This window comes from Heterodontus francisci, chromosome 15, assembly GCF_036365525.1.
Source record: "Heterodontus francisci isolate sHetFra1 chromosome 15, sHetFra1.hap1, whole genome shotgun sequence".
NCBI lineage: Eukaryota > Metazoa > Chordata > Chondrichthyes > Heterodontiformes > Heterodontidae > Heterodontus > Heterodontus francisci.
Genome location: NC_090385.1, coordinates 721777 through 745006, shown reverse-complemented (window position 1 = coordinate 745006; position 23230 = coordinate 721777). Strand labels below are relative to the sequence as shown.

The following is a 23230-nucleotide window of genomic DNA, read 5'->3' as shown; positions in this document are numbered from 1 at the left end:
TCAAAGAGCAGAGACCTCCCCTTCCCACCCTCCCCTACACTTGTAATTTGCATTCGAGCCCGTTTCCCCCCACCCCGGCCGCAACTGCACTAAAAATCATAAGTTCCCCTCTTCCGCACCATGGTGGCGCCTGTTTTCCTTGGACGGGAAAGTGAAGGTGCCCGAGTGCTGGCCGCCGCTCGGATGATCACAACCCGAAGGTAAGATTGCTGCTGATTTTATTTAAATGTATTCATTTCATTAATTGAAATATGTTAATCCGGGTACCATCAGCCAGTGGCGGGGGGGCTGCCCCGTAGCCTCGCCGCTGCCAGGAAGATTGGGCACGGCACTACCAGTGGCTCCGTGGTGGGCCGCTAATGGAACAATCTTCCGGACTCCCCCTGCCATGGAGCCCGACATTGGGAGCTCAGTAAAAATCCCAGCTGTTACATGCACCTCTAATTTCCTGATTGATACAGTGCCCAACATTAATATAACTGGTGGCCTGTAAATAACTGCCACCAATGTTTGCTGCCCCTTGCTGTTTCTTAGCTCCACCCAAACTGTTTCTACATCTTGATCCTTTGATCCAAGATCCCCTCTCATTAATATACTGATCTTGTCCCTTATTAAGACTGCGACCCCAGATCCTTTTCCTTTTTGCTTATCCTTCCTAAATGACAAATATCCTTGAATATTCAGTTCCCAGCCTTGGTCACCCTGCAATCACATCTCTGTAATGGCAATTAAATCATACCCATTTACCTCTATTTGTGCCTTCAAATCATCTACCTTGTTGCAAATGCTGTGTGCATTCAGATAGAGTGCCCTTAACTCGTTCTTTTTAACATTATTCCACATTCTGATCCTATTTGATGCCTGCCTTTGCTTCATCTGTCTTCTACTTTTGCTGACTATTTTTCTACTTCCTCTTACCTGTTTTGTTTCCCTCCAATCTGAGCTCTCTCTCAGGTTCTCATCGCCCTGCCAATAAAGTTTAAACCCTCCCCAACAGCACTAGCAAATCTCCCTGCAAGAATGTTAGTCCCTGTGCTGCTAAGGTGCAACCCGTCCATCTTGTACAGGTCCCACCTGTCCCAGAACCGGTCCCAATGCTCAGCCAACTGATGCCCTCCCTCCTATACCAATTCTCCAGCCATATATTCAATTGTTCAATCCTCCTATTCCTCTGCTCACGAGCACGTGGCACTGGGAGTAATCTTGAGATTAGTGCTTTGGAGGTCCTGCTTTTTAATCTCTTTCCTAGCTCCCTAAAATCTGCTTTCAGGTCCTCATCCCTCTTCCTACCTATGTTGTTGGTACCAGTGTGGACCACGACCTCTGGCTATTCACCCTCCCCCAAAAGAATGTCCTGCAGCCGCTCTGTGATATCCTTGACCTTGGCACCAGGGCAGCAACACACCATCCTGGAGTCAGGTCTACGTTCGCAGAAACGCCTGTCTGTTCCCTATTGAATCCCCTATCATTATTGCTCTTCCACTCTTCTTCCTCCCCTCCTCTGCAGCTGAGCCACCCGTGGTGCCACAGACCTTGAACTGGCTGAACTGCTCTGAGGAACATTGCCCTCACCAGTATCCAAAATGGATAACTGGATAGTGAGCGAGATCGACTCAGGGGACTCCTGCAATACTTGCCTGATTCTCTTAGACTGCTGGCGGTCACCCATTCCCTCTGTCTGCACACTCAACCTGCGGTGTGACCACTGCCCTAAATTTGCTATCCGTATAATTCTCTGCCTTGTGGATGCACCACAGTGATTCCAGCTGCTGCTCGAGTTCTGAGCACAAGCTTCTGCACCTGGTGACACTTCCTGCAGATGTCTTTGTCAAGGACAAATGGTGTGTCCATGACTTCCACATGTCACAGGATGACATTCCATTCGACCGAGTTGTCCTGCCATACCTAAAAAAAAAAAAATTCTCAAATCCCCTCTAAACCTCCTTCCCCTTAGCTTAAATCTATGCCCCCTGGTTATTGAACCCTCCACTAAGGGAAAAAATCTCTTCCTATCTAACCTATCAATGCCCCTCATAATTTTGTATACTTCAATCATGTCCCCCCTCAGCCTTCTCTGCTCCTACTTACAGCTGCTGTCCAGTTTTTCCCGCTCTAAGGCTGGAAGGCAAAGGACAAAGAACAGTACAGCACAGGAACAGGCCATTCGGCCCTCCAAACGTGCGCCGATCTTGATGCCTGCCTAAACTAAAATCTTCTGCACTTCCGGGGACCGTATCCCTCTATTCCCATCCTATTCATGTATTTGTCAAGATGCCTCTTAAACGTCACTATCGTACCTGCTTCCACCACCTTCCCCGACAACATGTTCCAGGCACTCACCACCCTCTGTGTAAAGAACTTGCCTTGCACATCCCCTCTAAACTTTTCCCCTCTCACCTTAAACCTATGTCCCCTAGTAACTGACTCTTCCACCCTAGGAAAAAGCTTCTGACGATCCACTCTGTCCATGCCACTCATAACTTTGTAAATCTCTATCATGTCGCCCCTCCACCTCCGTCATTCCGCTGAAAACAATCCGAGATTATCCAACCTCTCCTCATAGCTAATGCCCTCCAGACCAGGCAACATCCTGGTAAACCTCTTCTGTACCCTTTCCAAAGCCTCCACCATCCTTCTGGTAGTGTGGCGACCAGAATTGCACGCAATATTCTAAGTGTGGCCGAACTAAGGTTCTGTACAGCTGCATCATGACTTGCCAATTTTTATACTCTATCTCCCGACCGATGAAGGCAAGCATGCCGTATGCCTTCTTGACTACCTTATCCACCTGCGTTGCCACTTTCAGTGACCTGTGGACCTGTACGCCCAGATCTCTCTGCCTGTCAATACTCCTAAGGGTTCTGCCATTTACTGTATACTTCCCACCTGCATTAGATCTTCCAAAATGCATACCCTCACATTTGTCCGGATTAAACTCCATCTGCCATTTCTCCACCCAAGTCTCCAACCGATCTACATCCTACTGTCTCCTCTGACAATCCTCATCATTATCCGCAACTCCACCAACCTTTGTGTCGTCCGCAAACTTACTAATCAGACCAGCTACATTTTCCTCCAAATCATTTATATATACTACAAACAGCAAAGGTCCCAGCACTGATCCCTGCGGAACACCACTAGTCACATCCCTCCATTCAGAAAAACACCCATCCACTGCTACCCTCTGTCTATGACCAAGCCAGTTCTGTATCCATCTTGCCAGCTCACCTCTGATCCCGTGTGACTTCACCTTTTGTACCAGTATGCCATGAGGGACCTTTTCAAAGGTTTTACTGAAGTCCATATAGATAACATCCACTGCCCTTCCTTCATCAATCATCTTTGTCACTTCCTCAAAAAACTCAATCAAACTAGTGAGACATGACCTCCCCTTCACAAAACCATGCTGCCTCTCGCTAATAAGTTTGTTTGTTTTCAAATGGGAGTAAATCCTGTCCCGAAGAATCCTCTCCAATAATTTCCCTACCACTGACGTAAGGCTCACCGGCCTATAATTTCCTGGATTATCCTTACCACCCTTCTTAAACAAAGGAACAACATTGGCTATTCTCTAGTCCTCTGGGACCTCACTTGTGGCCAATGAGGATGCAAAGTTTTCTGTCAAGGCCCCAGCAATTTCTTCCCTTGCCTCCCTCAGTATTCTGGGATCACATCAGGCCCTGGGGACTTATCTACCTCAATGCTTTGCAAGACACCCAACACCTCCTCCTTTTTGATAATGAGATGACTGAGACTATCTGCACTCCCTTCCCTAGGCTCATCATCCACCAAGTCCTTCTCTTTGGTGAATACTGATGCAAAGTACTCATTTATCACCTCGCCCATTTCCTCTGGCTCCACACATAGATTCCCATCTCTGTCCTTGAGTGGGCCAACCCTTTCCCTAGTTACCCTCTTGCTCTTTATATACGTATAAAAGGCCTTGGGATTTTCCTTAATCCTGTTTGCCAATGACTTTTCATGACCCCTTTTAGCCCTCCTGACTCCTTGCTTAAGTTCCTTCCCACTGTCTTTATATTCCTCAAGGGATTAGTCTGTTCCTAGCCTTCCAGCCCTTACGAATGCTTCCTTTTTCTTTTTGACTAGGCTCACAATATCCCATGTTATCCAAGGTTCCCGAAACTTGCCAAACTTATCCTTCTTCCTCACCGGAACACACTGGTCCTGGATTCTAATCAACTGACATTTGAAAGACTCCCACATGTCAGATGTTGATTTACCCTCAAACAGCCGCCCCCAATCTAAATTCTTCAGTTCTTGCCTAATATTGTTATAATTAGCCTTCCCCCAATTTAGCACCTTCATCCGAGGACTACTCTTATCCTTATCCACAAGTACCTTAAAACTTATGGAATTATGGTCACTGTTCCCGAAATGCTCCCCCACTGAAACTTCGACCACCTGGCCGGGCTCATTCCCCAATACCAGGTCCAGTACGGCCCCATCCCTAGTTGGACTATCTGCATATTGTTTCAAGAAGCCCTCCTGGATGCTCCTTACAAATTCTGCCCCATCGAAGCCCCTAGCACTAAGTGAGTCCCAGTCAATATTGGGGAAGTTAAAATCACCCACCACTACAACCCTGTTATCTTTACATCTTTCCAAAATCTGTCTACATATCTGCTCCTCTACCTCCCACTGGCTGTTGGGAGGCCTGTAGAATACCCCCAACAGTGTGACTGCACCCTTCCTATTCCTGAGCTCCACCCATATTGCCTTGCTGCACGACCCCTCAGAGGTGACCTCCCGCAGTACAGCTGTGATATTCTCCTTAACAAGTAATGCAACTCCCCCACCCCTTTTCCATCCCCCTCTATCCCGCCTGAAGCTTATAAATTCTGGAACGTTTAGCTGCCAATCCTGTCCTTCCATCAACCAAGTCTCTGTAATAGCAACAACATCATAGTTCCAAGTACTAATCCAAACTCTAAGTTAATCTGCCTTACCTGTTATACTTCTCGCATTGAAACAAATGCACTTCAGACCACCAGTCCCGCTGTGCTCAGCAACATCTCCCTGCCTGCTCTTCCTCTTAGTCCTACTGGCCTTATTTACTATGTCCTCCTCATTTACTTCACTAGCTGTCCTACTGCTCTGGTTCCCACCCCGTTGCCACACTAGTTTAAACCCTCCCGAGTGACGCTAGCAAACCTTGCAGCCAGGATATTAGTGCCCCTCCAGTTTAGATGCAACCCGTCCTTCTTGTCCAGGTCCCATCTGTCCCTGAAGAGATCCCAATGGTCCAGATATCTGAAACCCTCCCTTCTACACCAGCTGCTCAGCCACGTGTTGAGCTGCACTATCTTCCTATTTCTAGCCTCACTGGCACGTGGCACAGGGAGTAATCCAGAGATTACAACCCTAGTGGTGTTGTCTTTTAACTTTCTACCTAACTCCCTAAACTCCCCCTGCAGGACCGCGTCACTCTTCCTGCCTATGTCATTGGTACTGATGTGTATCACAACCTCTGGCTGTTCACCCTCCCCCTTCAGAATGCCCCCTGTCCGTTCAGAGACATCCTTGACCCTGGCACCAGGGAGACAACATATCATCCTGGAGTCTCTTTCACGTCCACAGAAGCGCCTATCTGTGTCCCTGACCATAGAGTCCCCTATAACTATTGCTGTTCTGCACTTTGTCCCTCCCTGCTGAACAACAGTGCCAGCCGTGGTGCCACTGCTCTGGCTGCTGCTGTTTTCCTCTGATAGGCCATCCCCCCCAACACTATCCAAAAACGGTATACTTGTTAGAGAGGGGGATAGCCACAGGGGATTCCTGCACTGACTGCCTGCCCCTTCTAGCGGTCACCCATCTATCTGCCTGCACCTTGGATGTAACCACTTCTCTAAAACTCCTGTCTATGACACTTTCTGCCACCTGCATGCTCCTAAGTGCATCCAGTTGCCGCTCCAACCGATCCATGCGGTCTGTGAGGAGCTGCAACTGGGTACACTTCCTGCAGATGTAGTCGTCTGGAACGCTGGAAGAGTCACAGACCTCCCACATCTCACAGGTGAAGCACTTCACCCCTCTAACTGACATTTCGAGCACTAATTAATAAATTAATTTAAGATAAATAAATATTTATTAAATCCTTACTAAATTGTTATAATAACTATATGGTCCCTAGTGCTAGATTCCTACTATAAATATTAAATGCTAACTAAATACAGTAATCTCCTCCCTCTGGTTTAGTTACTCTACTTATTAATTAGTTAATTAGGGTTTTAATCAATTTTTATCAATGTTTTATTTTCAAATTCAGTAAAAAAAATTCCCTACCAGCCAATCAGGTCACAGCTTTCCTGTGACTCACTTTCAGTTTTTTACCAGAGGTAAGTTTTTTATACTTACCGGTCTGGAACTCCGCCTTCCGAGTCTTTTCCAAGTCAGCTGTGCTCTTTGGAAGCTCTCAGCTCCCCTCACTGAGGACAGGTAGGAAATGAAAGGAGCTCCTCACTCCCTCCTTACCGAACTTCCTCAGTTACCAAACTTCCACTGTCGCACTCTAGTGCAAACAAAGTCAGCATTGTGAGATGGCTCACTTTTATACTGACTGACTCTAGCCCCCTGAAAAGTGGCTTAAGCCAATTCTCCAATTAACAAGGTGCAGCTGCAAGCACTTAAACTTTATTTAAGCTGTAAATTTTAGTTAAATGCTTTCTGCAGACAAGACTAGATTTTTAGAAAGTGATTGACCCTTAAGATTCCCTCACTCGCCAAACTTCCAAAGCAGCAATACTCACCAGCCAATCAACTCACTGCTTTCCTGTGATGTCACAGTTTGATTTTTTTTTTTAACTCTGGCATGTCAGGGTAGTAGGTTCCACACAGGGTCTGCTGTTCTCAACTCCCTCCAGGTAAATGGAAGGCCCTGAGCCTGGGTCTCTCTTTATCCACTCCCAGTAGTAGGTTCCACACAGGGTCTGCTGTTCTCAACTCCCTCCAGGTAAATGGAAGGCCCTGAGCCTGGGTCTCTCTTTATCCACTCCCAGTAGTAGGTTCCACACAGGGTCTGCTGTTCTCAACTCCCTCCAGGTAAATGGAAGGCCCTGAGCCTGGGTCTCTCTTTATCCACTCCCAGTAGTAGGTTCCACACAGGGTCTGCTGTTCTCAACTCCCTCCAGGTAAATGGAAGGCCCTGAGCCTGGGTCTCTCTTTATCCACTCCCAGTAGTAGGTTCCACACAGGGTCTGCTGTTCTCAACTCCCTCCAGGTAAATGGAAGGCCCTGAGCCTGGGTCTCTCTTTATCCACTCCCAGTAGTAGGTTCCACACAGGGTCTGCTGTTCTCAACTCCCTCCAGGTAAATGGAAGGCCCTGAGCCTGGGTCTCTCTTTATCCACTCCCAGTAGTAGGTTCCACACAGGGTCTGCTGTTCTCAACTCCCTCCAGGTAAATGGAAGGCCCTGAGCCTGGGTCTCTCTTTATCCACTCCCAGTAGTAGGTTCCACACAGGGTCTGCTGTTCTCAACTCCCTCCAGGTAAATGGAAGGCCCTGAGCCTGGGTCTCTCTTTATCCACTCCCAGTAGTAGGTTCCACACAGGGTCTGCTGTTCTCAACTCCCTCCAGGTAAATGGAAGGCCCTGAGCCTGGGTCTCTCTTTATCCACTCCCAGTAGTAGGTTCCACACAGGGTCTGCTGTTCTCAACTCCCTCCAGGTAAATGGAAGGCCCTGAGCCTGGGTCTCTCTTTATCCACTCCCAGTAGTAGGTTCCACACAGGGTCTGCTGTTCTCAACTCCCTCCAGGTAAATGGAAGGCCCTGAGCCTGGGTCTCTCTTTATCCGCTCCCAGTAGTAGGTTCCACACAGGGTCTGCTGTTCTCAACTCCCTCCAGGTAAATGGAAGGCCCTGAGCCTGGGTCTCTCTTTATCCGCTCCCAGTAGTAGGTTCCACACAGGGTCTGCTGTTCTCAACTCCCTCCAGGTAAATGGAAGGCCCTGAGCCTGGGTCTCTCTTTATCCGCTCCCAGTAGTAGGTTCCACACAGGGTCTGCTGTTCTCAACTCCCTCCAGGTAAATGGAAGGCCCTGAGCCTGGGTCTCTCTTTATCCGCTCCCAGTAGTAGGTTCCACACAGGGTCTGCTGTTCTCAACTCCCTCCAGGTAAATGGAAGGCCCTGAGCCTGGGTCTCTCTTTATCCGCTCCCAGTAGTAGGTTCCACACAGGGTCTGCTGTTCTCAACTCCCTCCAGGTAAATGGAAGGCCCTGAGCCTGGGTCTCTCTTTATCCGCTCCCAGTAGTAGGTTCCACACAGGGTCTGCTGTTCTCAACTCCCTCCAGGTAAATGGAAGGCCCTGAGCCTGGGTCTCTCTTTATCCGCTCCCAGTAGTAGGTTCCACACAGGGTCTGCTGTTCTCAACTCCCTCCAGGTAAATGGAAGGCCCTGAGCCTGGGTCTCTCTTTATCCGCTCCCAGTAGTAGGTTCCACGCAGGGTCTGCCACTCCCGCCACCACTGCTCCAGACTCCCTCTAGGTAAGTGGAGGGTCAGTATCCAATTGTATAAAAATTTGGTTTAAGGACAGAAAACAGCGAGTTGTGGTAAATGGTTGTTTTTCAGACTGAGGGTTGGTAGACAGTGATGTTCCCGAGGGTCAGTGCTAGGACCGCTGCTTTTTTTGCTATATATAAATAACTTGAATCTTGGAATATGAGTAGAATTTCAACATTTGCCGATGATACCAAATTTGGAGGTGCAGCAAACAGTGAAAATACGAACTGCTTGCAACAGGATATAGAGAATGGGCAGACAGGTGGCAGATGAAATTCAATGCAGAAAAATGTGAAGTGATTTATTTTGGTAGGAAGAACATGGCGAGACAATATAAGATAAAGGATACAATTCTAAAGCTGGTCCAGGAGCAGAGGGAATTGGGTGTATATGTGCAGAGGTCATTGAAGGTGGCAGGACAAGTTGAGAGAGCAGTTAATAAGACATACAGTATCCTGGGCTTTATTAATCGGGGCAGAGTACAAGAGAAAGGAAGTTATGTTGAACTTGTATAAGACACTAGTTCAGCCTCAGCTGGAGTATTACATCCATTTCTGGGTGCCGCGCTTTAGGAAAGAAGGCATTCGAGAGGGTGCAGAAAAGATTTGGGAGAATGGTTCAAATGATGAAGACAGATTGGAGAAGAGAAGGCTGAGTGGTGATCTGATAGAGGTATTCAAAATCATGAGGGATCTGGACAGAGTAGATAGAGAGAAACTGTTACCGCTCATGAAAGGATCGATAATGAGTGGGCACAGATGGAGTATTGCATCCAGTTCTGGGTGCTGCACTTCAGGAAAGATGTGAAGGCTTTAGAGAGAAAAGATTCATGAGAATGATTTCAGGGATGAGGAACTTCAGTCATGAAGATAGATTGGAGAAGTTGGGATTGTTTTCCTTGGAGAAGAGAAGGCTGAGAGGAGAGTTGATTCAAAATCATGAGGGGTCTAGACAGAGTAGATATGGAGAAACTTTCACACTCGTGAAAGGATTGAGAACGAGACGGCACAGATTTAAAGTAATTGTTAAAAGAAACAAAAGCGACATGAGGAAAAACTTTTTCATGCTGCAAGTGTTTGAGGTCTGGAATGCACTGCCTGAGAGTGTGGTGGAGGCAGGTTCAATTGAAGCATTCAAAAGGGAATTAGACAGTTATATGAAAAGGAAGAATGTTCAGGATTATGGGTAGAAGGCGGAAGAGTGGCACTAGGTGAATTGCTCATTCGAAGAGCCGGTGCAGACATGATGGGCTGAATGGCCACATTCTGAGCTGTGACAATCCTGTGATTCTGTGATATGATTAGATTAGATTAGATTAGAGATACAGCACTGAAACAGGCCCTTCGGCCCACTGAGTCTGTGCCGACCATCAACCACCCATTTATACTAATCCTACACTAATCCCATATTCCTACCAAACATCCCCACCTGTCCCTATATTTCCCTACCACCTATCTATACTAGTGACAATTTATAATGGCCAATTTACCTACCAACCTGCAAGTCTTTTGGCTTGTGGGAGGAAACCAGAGCACCCGGAGAAAACCCACGCAGACACAGGGAGAACTTGCAAACTCCACACAGGCAGTACCCAGAATCGAACCTGGGTCCCTGGAGCTGTGAGGCTGCGGTGCTAACCACTGCGCCACTGTGCCGCCCATATCATGGTCACTCTTCCTTAAAGGCTCTGTTGCAACAAGATTATTAATTAGCCCTTTCTCAATGCACAATACTAGATCTATAATAGCCCATTCTATAGTTGGTTCTCTTATACATTCCAGGAATTCATCCTCCACAGCATTAGTGCTAATTAGGTTTACCCAGTCTATATGTAGATTTCATTCCTTCTTGATTACTGTATTACCCTTGTTACATACAACTGTAATTTCCTGATTGGTACAGTGCCCAACATTAATATAACTGGTGGCCTGTAAATAACTGCCACCAATGTTTGCTGCCCCTTGCTGTTTCTTAGCTCCACCCAAACTGATTCTACATCTTGATCCTTCGATCCAAGATCCCCTCTCATTAATATACTGTTCTTGTCTCTTATTAAGACTGCGACCCCAGATCCTTTTCCTTTTTGCTTATCCTTCCTAAATGCTGAATACCCTTGGACATTCAGTTCCCAGCCTTGGTCACCCTGTGGCCATGTCTCCGTAATGGCAGTTAGATCATATCTGTTTCCTCCCAATTGTGCTGTCAATTCATCTAATTCTGTGTTGTGTGCATTCAGATAGAGCGCCTTTAATTCTATCTTATTATTATTTTCACAACCTCTCGCCTTATCTGTTGGTGCACTGTTAAGTTTTTACGCTCTGTCCCTCTCTGCCACACTCAGATTATCAATTCCCTTCTTGCTACTGTGCTCTCTTGCCTTGTCCTCTCTCTTTAATTTATCACATCTTCCCTCACTTGATCCCTTGCCCCCACTATTTAGTTTAGAGCCTTCTCCACTGCCCTAGTTATATGACTCGCCAGAACACTGGTCCCAACATGGTTCGAGTGAAGACCGTCCCAATGGTACAGCTCCCACTTTTCCCAGTACTGGTGCCAGTGCCCCAAGAATCAAAACCCTTTTCTCCCACACCAATCTTTGGGCCATGCATTTAACTCTCTAATTTTATTTACCCTACTCCAATTTGCTTGTGGCTCAGGTAATAATCCAGAGATTATTACCTTTGAGGTTCTGCTTTTTAATTTAACCCCTAGCTGCTCATACTCTGTAAGCAGAACTTCTTTCCTAGTCCTGCCTATGTTATTGGTACCTATGTGGACCATGATAACTGGATCCTCCCCTTACCACTGCAAGTTCCTTTCCAGCCATGAGCAAATGTCCCAAACCCTGGCACCGGGCAAGCAACACAGCATCATGGACTCTCGCTTTTGGCTTCAGGGAACAGTGTCTATCCCCTGACTATACTGTCCCCTACCACCACAACATTCCTATTAACTCCCCCTGCTTGAATGGCTTCCTGTACCACAGTGCCATGGTCAGTTCGCTCATCCACCCTGTAGCCCTCACTTTTGTCTTTACAGACTGCAAGAACCTCGAACCAGACCCATTGTTTCAGCCTGTTCCTGCCCCACTGAAAATATTTCTTTCTATCTTGACTCATCTTTTCTCCCTGGTCCAGTCTCTTCCCACCTACATCCGTGACTCTTCTGATGCCCTACGTCATTTTGACAATTTCCAGTTTCCTGGCCCAATCCGCCTCCTCTTCACTATGGACGTCCAATCCCTCTACACCTCCATCCCCCACCAGGACGGTTTGAGGGCTCTCCGCTTCTTCTTTGAACAGAGGCCCAACCAGTCCCCATCCACCACCACCCTCCTCCGCCTGGCTAAATTTGTTCTCACATTGAATAACTTCTCCTTCAACTCTACTCACTTCCATCAAGTAAAAGGTGTTGCGATGGGTACCCGCATGGGTCCTAGTTATGCCTGTCTTTTTGTGGGATATGTCGAACATTCCTTGTTCCAGTCCTGCCAGAACAGCCCGAGCAACAACAGGACCGGAGGTTTCAAAAAGCGTGCCAAAACCTGTGAGGGAGAGAGTGAGAGGAGCCAGAACAGCCCGAGGAGCAGCAGGACCGGAGGCTTCAAAAAAAACGGGCCAAAACCCGTGAGTGAGAGTGTAAGTGACCAGAGCAGCCCGAGGAGCAACAGGACTGGAGGTTTCAAAAAACGCGCCAGAAACGGGAAGGTAAGTTGAGCTATATGGGGACTGCTGGGTACCACATGGGGACTGCTGGGTAAGTGAACTTATATATTCGGGCAGTGGCTAAACCTGAAACACTACACGTGTAGTGTTTCCCACCCATCCTCTTCTGACCAAAAAAAAAGGACTCTTGTGTGGAGCGTTTGGTAAGGTAAGGTTTTCCTTTATTTGTTTTTATTCTCTGTTGTCAATTTCGAGCAGAGGGGATGGAAGCTAGGGCAGTTGCATGCTCCTCTTGCAGGATGTGGGAGGTGAGGGTCACCACTTGTGTCCCTGCTGACTTCACCTGTGAGAAGTGCACTCAACATCCAGCTCCTCACAGACCGCGTTAGGGAACTGGAGCTGGAGGAACTTCGGATCATGCGGGAGGCTGAGGGGGTGATAGCAGTTATAGGATAAAGGTAGCTGGGTGACCGTCAGGGGAGGGAAAGGGAATAGGCGCACAGTGCAGGGATCCCCTGTGGCCGTTCCCCTCAATAATAAGTATACCGTTTTGGATACGGTTGGGGGGGACGACCTACCAGGGGAAAGCCACAGCGGCCTTGTCTCTGGCACTGAGCCTGGCTCTGTGGCTCAGAAGGGAAGGGGAGAGAATAGGAGAGCGATAGTGATAGGAGATTCAATGGTTAGAGGAACAGACAGGAGATTGTGGTCACGAACGGGACTCCCGGATGGTATGTTGCCTCCCGGGTGCCAGGGTCACGGATGTCTCGGATCGAGTCTGCAGGATTCTTCAGGGGGAGTGGGAGCAGCCAGAAGTCGTGTTACACATCGGTACCAATGACATAGCTAGGAAAAGGGATGAGGACCTGAAAAGTGAATATAGGGAGTTAGGTTGGAAGCTAAAAGGCAGGACGAGCAGAGTAGTAATCTCAGGATTGATACCGGTGCCACGTGCTAGTGAGGCTAGAAACAGAGAGCGAGTGCAGCTGAACACGTGGCTAAAGAGCTGGTGTAGGAGGGAGGGCTTCAGATATGTGGATCATTGGGATACCTTCTGGGGAAGGTGGGACCTGTACAAGAAGGACGGGTCGCATCTGAACTGGAGGGGCACCAACATCCTGGGCGGGAGGTTTGCTAGAGCTCTTCGGGAGGGTTTAAACTAGTTTGGCAGGGGGATGGGAACCGGAGCTACGGAACAGTGGATGGGGTAGCTGTTGAACAGGCAGATACAGAGTGCAGAGAGTCTGCGAGGAAGGTTAAACAGTTGACAGGGCAAAGTTGCAGCTAGTATGATGGGTTGAAGTGTGTCTATTTTAACTCAAGAAGTGTCAGGAATAAGGGTGATGAACTTAGAGCATGGATCAGTACTTGGAGCTACGATGTTGTGGCCATTACGGAGACTTGGATATCACAGGGGCAGGAATGGATGTTGGATGTTCCGGGGTTTAGATGTTTCAAAAGGAAGAGGGAGGGAGGTAAAAGAGGTGGGGGAGTGGCATTGTTAATCAGGGATAGTATCACAGCTGCAGAAAGGGAGGTCGTCGAGGAGGGTTTGTCTACTGAGTCATTATGGGTGTAAGTCAGAAACAGGAAAGGAGCAGTCACTTTATTGGGAGTTTTCTATAGACCCCCAATAGCAACAGAGACACGGAGGAACAGATTGGGACGCAGATTTTGGAAAGGTGCAGAAGTAACAGGGTTGTTGTCATGGGTGACTTCAACTTCCCTAATATTGATTGGAACCTCCTTAGTGCAAATAGTTTGGATGGAGCAGTTTTTGTCAGGTGTGTCCAGGAAGGTTTCCTGATTCAATATGTAGATAGGCCGACTAGAGGGGAGGCTATGTTGGATTTGGTGCTTGGCAACGAACCAGGCCAGGTGGCAGATCTCTCGGTGGGAGAGCATTTCGGTGATAGTGATCACAACGCCCTGACCTTTACTATAGTCATGGAGAGGGATAGGAGCAGACGGGATGGGAAAATATTTAATTGGGGGAGGGGGAATTACAAAGCTATTAGGCAGGAACTGGGGAGCTTAAATTGGGAACAGATGTTCTCAGGGAAATGCACGACAGAAATGTGGAGGTTGTTTAGGGAGCACTTGCTGCGACTGCTGGATAGGTTTGTCCCGATGAGGCAAGGAAGGGATGATAGGGTGAAGGAACCTTGGATGACAAGAGATGTGGAACAGCTAGTCAAGAGGAAGAAGGAAGCTTACTTAAGGTTGAGGAAGCAAGGATCAGACAGGCCTCTAGAGGGTTACAAGATAGCCAGGAAGGAACTGAAGAATGGACTTAGGAGAGCTGGAAGGGGACATGAAAAAGTCTTGGCGGGTAGGATTAAGGAAAATCCCAAGGCGTTCTACACTTATGTGAGGAACAAGAGGATGGCCAGAGTGAGGGTAGGGCCGATCAGGGATAGTGGAGGGAACTTGTGCTTGGAGTCGGAGGAGGTAGGGGAGGTCCTTAATAAATACTTTGCTTCAGTATTCACTAGTGAGAGGGACCTTGTCGTTTGTGAGGACAGCGTGAAACAGGCTGATATGCTCGAACAGGTTGATGTTAAGAAGGAGGATGTGCTGGAAATTTTGAAAGACATGAGGATAGATAAGTCCCCGGGGCCAGACGGGATATACCCAAGGTTATTACGGGAAGCGAGGGAACAGATTGCCACGCCTTTGGCGATGATCTTTGCGTCCTCACTGTCCACTGGAGTAGTACCAGATGATTGGAGGGTGGCAAATGTTATTCCCTTGTTCAAGAAAGGGAATAGGGATAACCCTGGGAATTACAGACCAGTCAGTCTTACGTCGGTGGTGGGCAAATTATTGGAGAGGATTCTGAGAGACAGGATTTGATTATTTGGAAAAGCATAGTTTGATTAGAGATAGTCAGCATGGCTTTGTGAGGGGCAGGTCATGCCTCACAAGCCTTATTGAATTCTTTGAGGATGTGACAAAACACATTGATGAAGGAAGAGCAGGGATGTGGTGTATATGGATTTTAGCAAGGCGTTTGATAAGGGCTTTTCTCATTGGAGCGAAGAAGGATGAGAAGTGACTTGATAGAGGTGTACAAGATGATGAGAGGCATAGATAGAGTGGATAGCCAGAGACTTTTTCCCAGGGCGGAAAGGGCTATCACCAGGGGGCATAATTTTAAGGTGATTGGAGGAAGGTTTAGGGGAGATGTCAGAGGTAGGTTCTTTACACAGAGAGTGGTGGGTGCGAGGAATGCACTGCCAGCAGTGGTAGTAGAAGCAGATACATTGGGGACATTTAAGTGACTCTTGGATAGGTACATGGGTGATAGTAGAATGAAGGTTATGTAGGTAGTTTGATCTTAGAGTAGGTTAAAGGGTCGGCACAACATCGTGGGCCGAAGGGCCTGTACTGTTCTATGTTCTACTCAGGCCCCCTTCCCCAACTCTTTTTCCAGTACATTGATGACTGTATCGGTGCTGTTTCCTGCTCCTGCCCCGAACTGCAAAACTTTATCAACTTTGCTTCTAATTTCCACCCTTCTCTCACCTTTACATGGTCCATCTCCGACACTTTCCTTCCCTTCCTCGACTTCTCTATCTCTGGTGATGGGCAGTCTACTAATATTCATTATAAGCCCACTGACTCCCACAGCTACCTCGACTACACTTCACACCCTGTCTCCTGTAAGGACTCCATTCTATTCTCCCAGTTTCTCCGTCTACAATGCATCTGCTCTGATGATGCTGCCTTCCATGACAGTGCTTCGGATATGTCTTCCTTTTCCCTCAACTGAAGATTCCTCCCCACTGTGGTTGACAGGGCCCTCAACTGTGTCCGATCCATTTCCTGCACCTCTACTCTCATCCCTTCCTCTCCCTCCCAGAATTGCGACAGGATTCCCCTAGTCCTCACTTTCCACCACACCAGCCTCCAGATCCAAAGGATCATCCTCCACCACTTCCGCCACGTCCAGCGTGATGCCACTGCCAAATGCATCTTCCCCTCCCTTCCCCTGTTAGCATTCCGAAGGAATCTTTCCTTCCGTGACACCTCGTTGACTCCTCCATTACCCCCACCACCTCGTCCCCTTCCCACGGAACTTTCCCCTGCAATCGCAGGAGGTGTAATACTTGCCCATTTACCTCCTCTCTCCTCACTATCCCAGGCCCCAAACACTCCTTTCAGGTGAAGCAGCAATTTACTTGTACTTCTTTCAATGTAGTATACTGTATTCGCTGCTCACAATGTGGTCTCCTCTACTGGGGAGACCAAATGCAGACTGGGTGACCGCTTTGCGGAACACATCCACTCAGTCTGAAAGCATAACCCCGAGCTTCCAGTTACTTGCCATTTCAACACCCCCCTGCACCCATGCCCACATCTCTGTCCTGGGATTGCTGCAGTGTTCCAGTGAACAACAATGCAAGCTCGAGGAATAGCATCTCATTTTCCGATTAGGCACACTACAGCCTGCCGGACTGAACATTGAATTCAATCATTTCAGAGCATGACGGGCCCCACTTTTTATGTTTAGTTATGTTTTCGTTTTTATTTGCTTATTTTATTTTAGGTTTTTTAATGTGTTTCGTTTGTTTCTACTGTACCTACCCAGTGTTTGTTTTAAAAAAAAAAAAAAATTTAATGTTAGTGCTTGGAGTGCTTTGTGCTTTACAGTCAATTCACACCCTCTCTGTACTAACGCTTTGTCTTTCAGCACACCATTAACATACCGTTTGCCTTTGTTCCATGATCTTCTGGTCAGTTTTATTCTGTGACCTTGTCCTATCAACACCTCTTTTGTTATCTCTTGTCCCAACCCCCGCTTTACTTGCTTAAAATCTTCTACATTTCCAATATTTGTCAGTTCTGAAGAAGGGTCACTGACCTGAAACGTTAACTCTGCTTCTCTTTCCACAGATGCTGCCAGACCTGCTGAGTGAATCCAGCATTTCTTGTTTTTATTTCAGAACCTTGAACCTGTTGGACAATTGCAAAGGCTGAGGCTCCTTCATTTCTACCTTCACGATCCCCATACCTGCTTCACTGGCAGTCACAGCCTCCTGTCCCTGACCGTGGACCAAATCAAATGACCCTATCCTTAGGGGTGTGACAGCCTCTTGGAACAAAGTGTCCAGGTAACTTTCCCAAATAATTTGGATATAATTGCATTAGAAGCAGTTCAGAGAAGGTTCACACGACTAATTCTGGGGATGAAGGGCTTGTCTTATGAAGAAAGGTTCAACAGGTTGGGCCTATACCTGTTGCCGTTTAGAAGAATGAGAAGTAATCTTATTGAAACATATAAGATCCTGAAGGGACTTGATAGAGTGCATACCGGGAGGATGTTTCCTCTTCTGGGGGAGACTAGAACTTGGGGACACAGTTTAAGAATAAGAGGCCTCCCTTTTAAGACAGAGATGAGGAGATTTTTTTCTCTCAAAGGGTTGTTAGTTTGTGTAATTCTCTTCCCAGAAAGCAGTGGAGGCAGGATCATAGAATATATTCAAAGCTGAGTTAGACAGATTTTTGATAGACAAGGGAGTCCAGGGTTATGGGGGGCAGACAGGAAAGTGGAGTTGAAATTACAATCGGATCAGCCATGATTTTATCAAATGGCAGGGCAGGCTCGAAGAGCAGAATGACTTACTCCTGCTCCTAAGTTCTATGTTCCTAAGTCCTATGATCTCCCTGATGTGTTGCAGTGTTTGCAGCTCAGCCTCCAGCTCAGTGACTCTGAGCTGAAGTTCCTCCAGCCATGGACACTTGCTGCATATGTGTTTGCCTTGGATCACACAGGTCTCCACGAGCTCCCACATTCTGCAGCTGCCACACATCACCTGCCCTACCATCTTTAGTGTTTAATTAATTAATTATTTTACTGATTAAATTTTAATTAATGTCCTGCCTGTACTTGTATTCTTCACAGAATCACAGAATTTGTATTATTTCAATAAATGTTCTACTTACACTCTTGTTACGACCGAGACTGGAGGAGTGCACTGTCTTTCTCTAGTTCCACTTCCTCATGGGTCACAACATATCTTTAAATGTTTGCCCAGTTACCAGTGCAGCCAATTATATATAATAAAAACAAGAAATACTGGAACCACTCAGCAGGTCTGGCAGCATCTGTGAAAAGAGAAGCAGAGTTAACGTTTCGGGTCAGTGACCCTTCTTCGGAACTGCCAATTATATACTTTATTTTAGTTTCAGAATAAAATCCACCAACCAGGTTTCCTCAATACACAACAACATTATTAATTTATTATTAAACAAGACTTATTCAATAAAGATGCAAAGCTTATTAACGCACAGGTTGAAATATGAAAGTTTCCTTCTTAATTAGCCCACAACATACACACGCACACTAGTTAAAGAAAAAATAAAGAGGTTTTCTCTGCAGAGATCTCTTTACAAAAAGACAAAAAAAAAACTTTGGCCAAATACTTGTTAATTCTTGAAGGAAAAAAGGGTAAGATATAGAGTCATAGTTATACAACACAGAAACAGACCCTTTGTCCCATCGTGTCCATGCTGGCCATCAAGCTGTTACCTATTCTAATCCCATTTTCCAGCACTTGGCCCGTAGTCTTGTATGCTCTGGCGTTTCAAGTGCTCATCTAAATACTACTTAAATATTGTGAGGGTTCCTGTCTCTACCACCTCTTCAGGAAGTGTGTTCCAGATTCCAACCACCCTCTAAGTGAAATTTTTTTTCCTCAAATCCCCTCTAAACGTCCTGCCCCTTACCTTAAATCTATGCCCCCTGGGTATTGACCCCTTCGCTAAGGGAAAAAGTTTCTTCCTATCGACCCTATCAATGCCCCTCATAATTTTGAATACCTCAATCATGTCCCCCCTCAGCCTCTCTGCTCTAAGGAAAACAACCCTAGCCTACCCAGTCTCTTTTCATAGCTGAAATGCTCCAGCCCAGGCAACATCCTGGTGAATCTCCTCTGCATCCTCTCCAGTGCAATCACATCCTTCCTATAGTGTAGTGACCAGAACTGTACACAGTACTCCAGCTGTGGCCTAACTAGCGTTTTATACAGAATTAGAATTAGAATATTACAGCGCAGTACAGGCCCTTCGGCCCTCGATGTTGCGCCGATCATCTGACCTACACTATTCCATTTACATCCATATGTCTATCCAATGACCACTTAAATGCCCTTAAAGTTGGCGAGTCTACTACTGTTGCAGGCAGGGCGTTCCACGCCCCTACTACTCTCTGCGTAAAGAAACTACCTCTGACATCTGTCCTATATCTTTCACCCCTCAACTTAAAGCTATGTCCCCTCGTGTTTGCCATCCTCATCCGAGGAAAAAGACTCTCACTATCCACCCTATCTAACCCTCTGATTATCTTGTATGTCTCTATTAAGTCACCTCTCCTCCTCCTTCTCTCTAACGAAAACAACCCCAAGTCCCTCAGCCTTTCCTCGTAAGACCTTCCTTCCATACCAGGCAACATCCTAGTAAATCTCCTCTGCACCCTTTCCAAAGCTTCCACATCCTTCCTATAATGCGGTGACCAGAACTGCACGCAATACTCAAGGTGCGGCCTCACCAGAGTTTTGTACAGCTGCATCATGACCTCGTGGCTCCGAAACTCGATCCCCCTACTAATAAAGGCTAACACACCATATGCCTTCTTAACAGCCCTATTAACCTGGGTAGCAACTTTCAGGGATTTATGTACCTGGATACCAAGATCTCTCTGCTCATCTACACTACCAAGAATCTTCCCATTAGCCCAGTACTCTGCATTGCAGTTACTCCTTCCAAAGTGAATCACCTCACACTTCTCCGCATTAAACTCCATTTGCCATCTCTCAGCCCAGCTCTGCAGCCTATCTATGTCCCTCTGTACCCTACAACACCCTTCGACACTATCCACAACTCCACCGACCTTCGTGTCATCCGCAAATTTACTAACCCACCCTTCTACACCCTCATCCAGGTCGTTTATAAAAATGACAAACAGCAGTGGCCCCAAAACAGAACCTTGCGGTGCACCACTAGTAACTAAACTCCAGGATGAACATTTGCCATCAACCACCACCCTCTGTCTTCTTTCAGCTAGCCAATTTCTGATCCAAAGCTCTAAATCACCTTCAACCCCATACTTGCGTATTTTCTGCAATAGCCTACCGTGGGGAACCTTATCAAACGCCTTACTGAAATCCATATACACCACATCCACAGCTCCATCATAACCTCCCTGCTCTTATATTCTATGCCTTGGCTAATAAAGGCAAGTATCCCATATATAATATATACAAGAAATGCAGGAAATACTCAGCAGGTCTGGCAGCATCTGTGGATAGAGAGGCAGAGTTAACGTTTCAGGTCAGTGACTCTTCATCAGAACTGGCAGAGCCAGAAATGTAATAGGTTTTAAGCAAGTAAAGCGGGGGTGGGGCAAAAGATAACAAAGGAGAAAGTGTTGATAGGACAAGGTCACAGAGAATAACTGACCAGAAGGTCATGGAACAAAGGCAAACGGTTCCCCATCCCCCACCAGGATGGTTTGAGGTCTCTCCGCTTCTTCCTTGAACAGAGGCTCAACCAGTCCCCATCCACCACCACCCTGCTCCGCCTGGCTGAACTTGTTCTCACATTGCACAACTTCTCCTTCAACTCCACTCACTTCCTTCGTAAAAGGTGTTGCTCTGGGTACCCGCATGGGTCCTAGTTATGCCTGTCTATTTGTGGGATATGTCGAACATTCCTTGTTCCAGTCCTACTCAGGCACCCCCCCCCCCAACTCTTTTTCCGGTACATTGATGACTGTATCGGTGCTGTTCCCTGCTCCCTCTCGGAACTGGAAAACTTGATCAACTTTGCTTCTAATTTCCACCCTTCTCTCACCTTTACATGGTCCATCTCTGACACTTCCCTTCCTCGATTTCTCCTTCTCCTATCTGGGGATAGGCTGTCTACTAATATTCATTATAAGCCCACCGACTCCCACAGCCACCTCAACTACACTTTTTCACACCCTGCCTCCTGTAAGGACTCCATTCCATTTTCCCAGTTTCTCCGTCTCTGATGCATCTGCTCTGATGATGCTACCTTCCATGACAGCGCTTCCGATATGTCTTCCTTTAGGATTTCCCCCCCACTGTGGTTGACAGGGCCCTCAACCGTGTCCGGCGCATTTCCCGTACCTCTACCCTCACCCCTTCCCCTCCCTCCCAGAACCATGACAGGGTTCCCCTTGTCCTCACTTTCCACCCTATCAGCCTCCACATCCAAAGTATCATCCTCCGCCATTTCTGCCACCTCCAGCGTGATGCCACTACCAAATGCATCTTCCTCTCCCCTCCCCGTCAGCATTCCGAAGGGATCGTTCCTTCCGCGACACCCTGGTCCATTCCTCCATTACCCACAACACCTCGTCCCTTTCCCATGGAACCTTCCCCTGCAATCGCAGGAGGTGTAATACCTGCCCATTCACCTCCTCTCTCCTCACTATCCAAGGCCCCAAACACTCATTTCAGGTGAAGTAGTGATTTACTTGTTGTACTTTCAATGTAGTATACTGTATTCGCTGCTCACAATGTGGTCTCCTCTACATTGGGGAGACCAAACGCAGACTGGGTGACCGCTTTGCGGAACATCTCCGCTCAGACTGAAAGCAGGACCCCGAGCTTCCGGTTGCTGGCCATTTCAACACTGCTCCCTGCTCTCATGCCTGGGATTGCTGCAGTGTTCCAGTGAACATCAACGCAAGCTCGAGGAACAGCATCTCACTTACTGATTAGGCATGCTACAGCCTACCGGACTGAACATTGAGTTCAATAATTTCAGAGCATGACGAGCCCCCTTTTTATTTTTAGTTATTTTTTCTTTTTTATTTTCTATGTGTTTATTTTATTTTAGTTTAGTATGTTTCTACTGTGCTTACCCACTGTTTTTTTTCATGTTTGTGCTTGGGGCCAGGTTGTTCAGTTTTCTGTCACACCCTCTCTGTACTAACGCTTTGTTTTTCAGCGCACCATTAACATAACGTTTGCCTTTGCTCCATGACCTTCTGGTCAGTTATTCTCTGTGACCTTGTCCCATCTACACCTCTTTTGTTATCTCTTGCCCCAACCTCGCTTTAATTGCTTAAAACCTATTACATTTCTGGCTCTGCCAGTTCTGATGAAAGGTCACTGACCTGAAACCTTCTGGGAGAGGAGTGGGCCCACGGGAAGAACACTGAGTGAGGAGCAGAGAGCAGTCCAGATGCGCCAGAGTTTGCAAACAAAGTGAGCAGTGACATCACAGGAAAGCTCCAAGGTGATTGGTTGATGAGTAACTGCTGTTAGGGAATAACTCTAAATAGCTGCGTCAGTAACTAAAAGTAAAGAGAAAGGTCTATAGTTTTTTTTAATATAGTAGGTAGTGTTTTTTTAGGGAATCAAGGTCCCTAGTGTAAACCACCTAATTGTTGGGTAATTTAAGGGGAAAAATTAAGGGTAAGTCATGGCAGGGCAGTTCGGCAGCGGAAATAGTGAGAGTTCAAAGCCAACATGTTCCCGTTAAGGTGAAAGGTTGAACCAACAAGTCTAGGGAACCCTTGATGTCAAGGGATATAGAGGATTGGATCAGGAAAAAAATGGTGGCTTACGGCAGATTCAGAGCGCTGAAAATAGTGGAGGCAATAGAGGAGTATAGAAAGTGCAGGGGGGGTACTTAAAAAAAAAAAAAAAATAATTAGGAGAGCGAAGAGGAGACATGAAAAAACACTGGCGGGCAAGATAAAGGAAAATCCTATGGCGTTTTATAAGTATATTAAGGGCAAGAGGATAACAAGGGAAAGAGTAGGGCCCATTAGGGACCAAAGTGGTAATCTGTGTGTGGAGCCGGAGGACATAGGCAAGGTTTTAAATGATTACTTTTCATCTGTGTTCACTATGGAGAAGGACGATGTAGGTGTAGAGATCAGGGAGGGGGATTGTGATACACATGAACATATTAGCATTGAAAGGGAGGAGGTATTAGCTGTTTTAGTGGGCTTAAAAGTGGATAAATCCCCAGGCCCAGATGAGATGTATCCCAGGCTGTTATGTGAGGCA

At 47.0% G+C, this 23230-nt stretch overlaps 1 protein-coding gene across 2 annotated transcripts in view; it reads right to left on the bottom strand.

Moving 5' to 3' along the window:
• ccdc160 (coiled-coil domain containing 160) overlaps positions 1-18206 on the bottom strand; it is a 50227-nt gene extending 32021 nt beyond the window's left edge. The window contains exons 1-2 of one of the 2 annotated variants that reach the window (XM_068047906.1): positions 18129-18171; positions 17047-17138 (exon numbers count right to left, since the gene is read on the bottom strand). The gene's annotated coding sequence lies outside the window, so the exon portion shown is untranslated. Of the gene's footprint in view, positions 1-17046; positions 17139-18128 lie in introns of both variants that reach the window. The other variant, XM_068047907.1, reaches the window with a different exon arrangement.
• Between the last annotated feature and the right edge of the window lie 5024 nt (positions 18207-23230).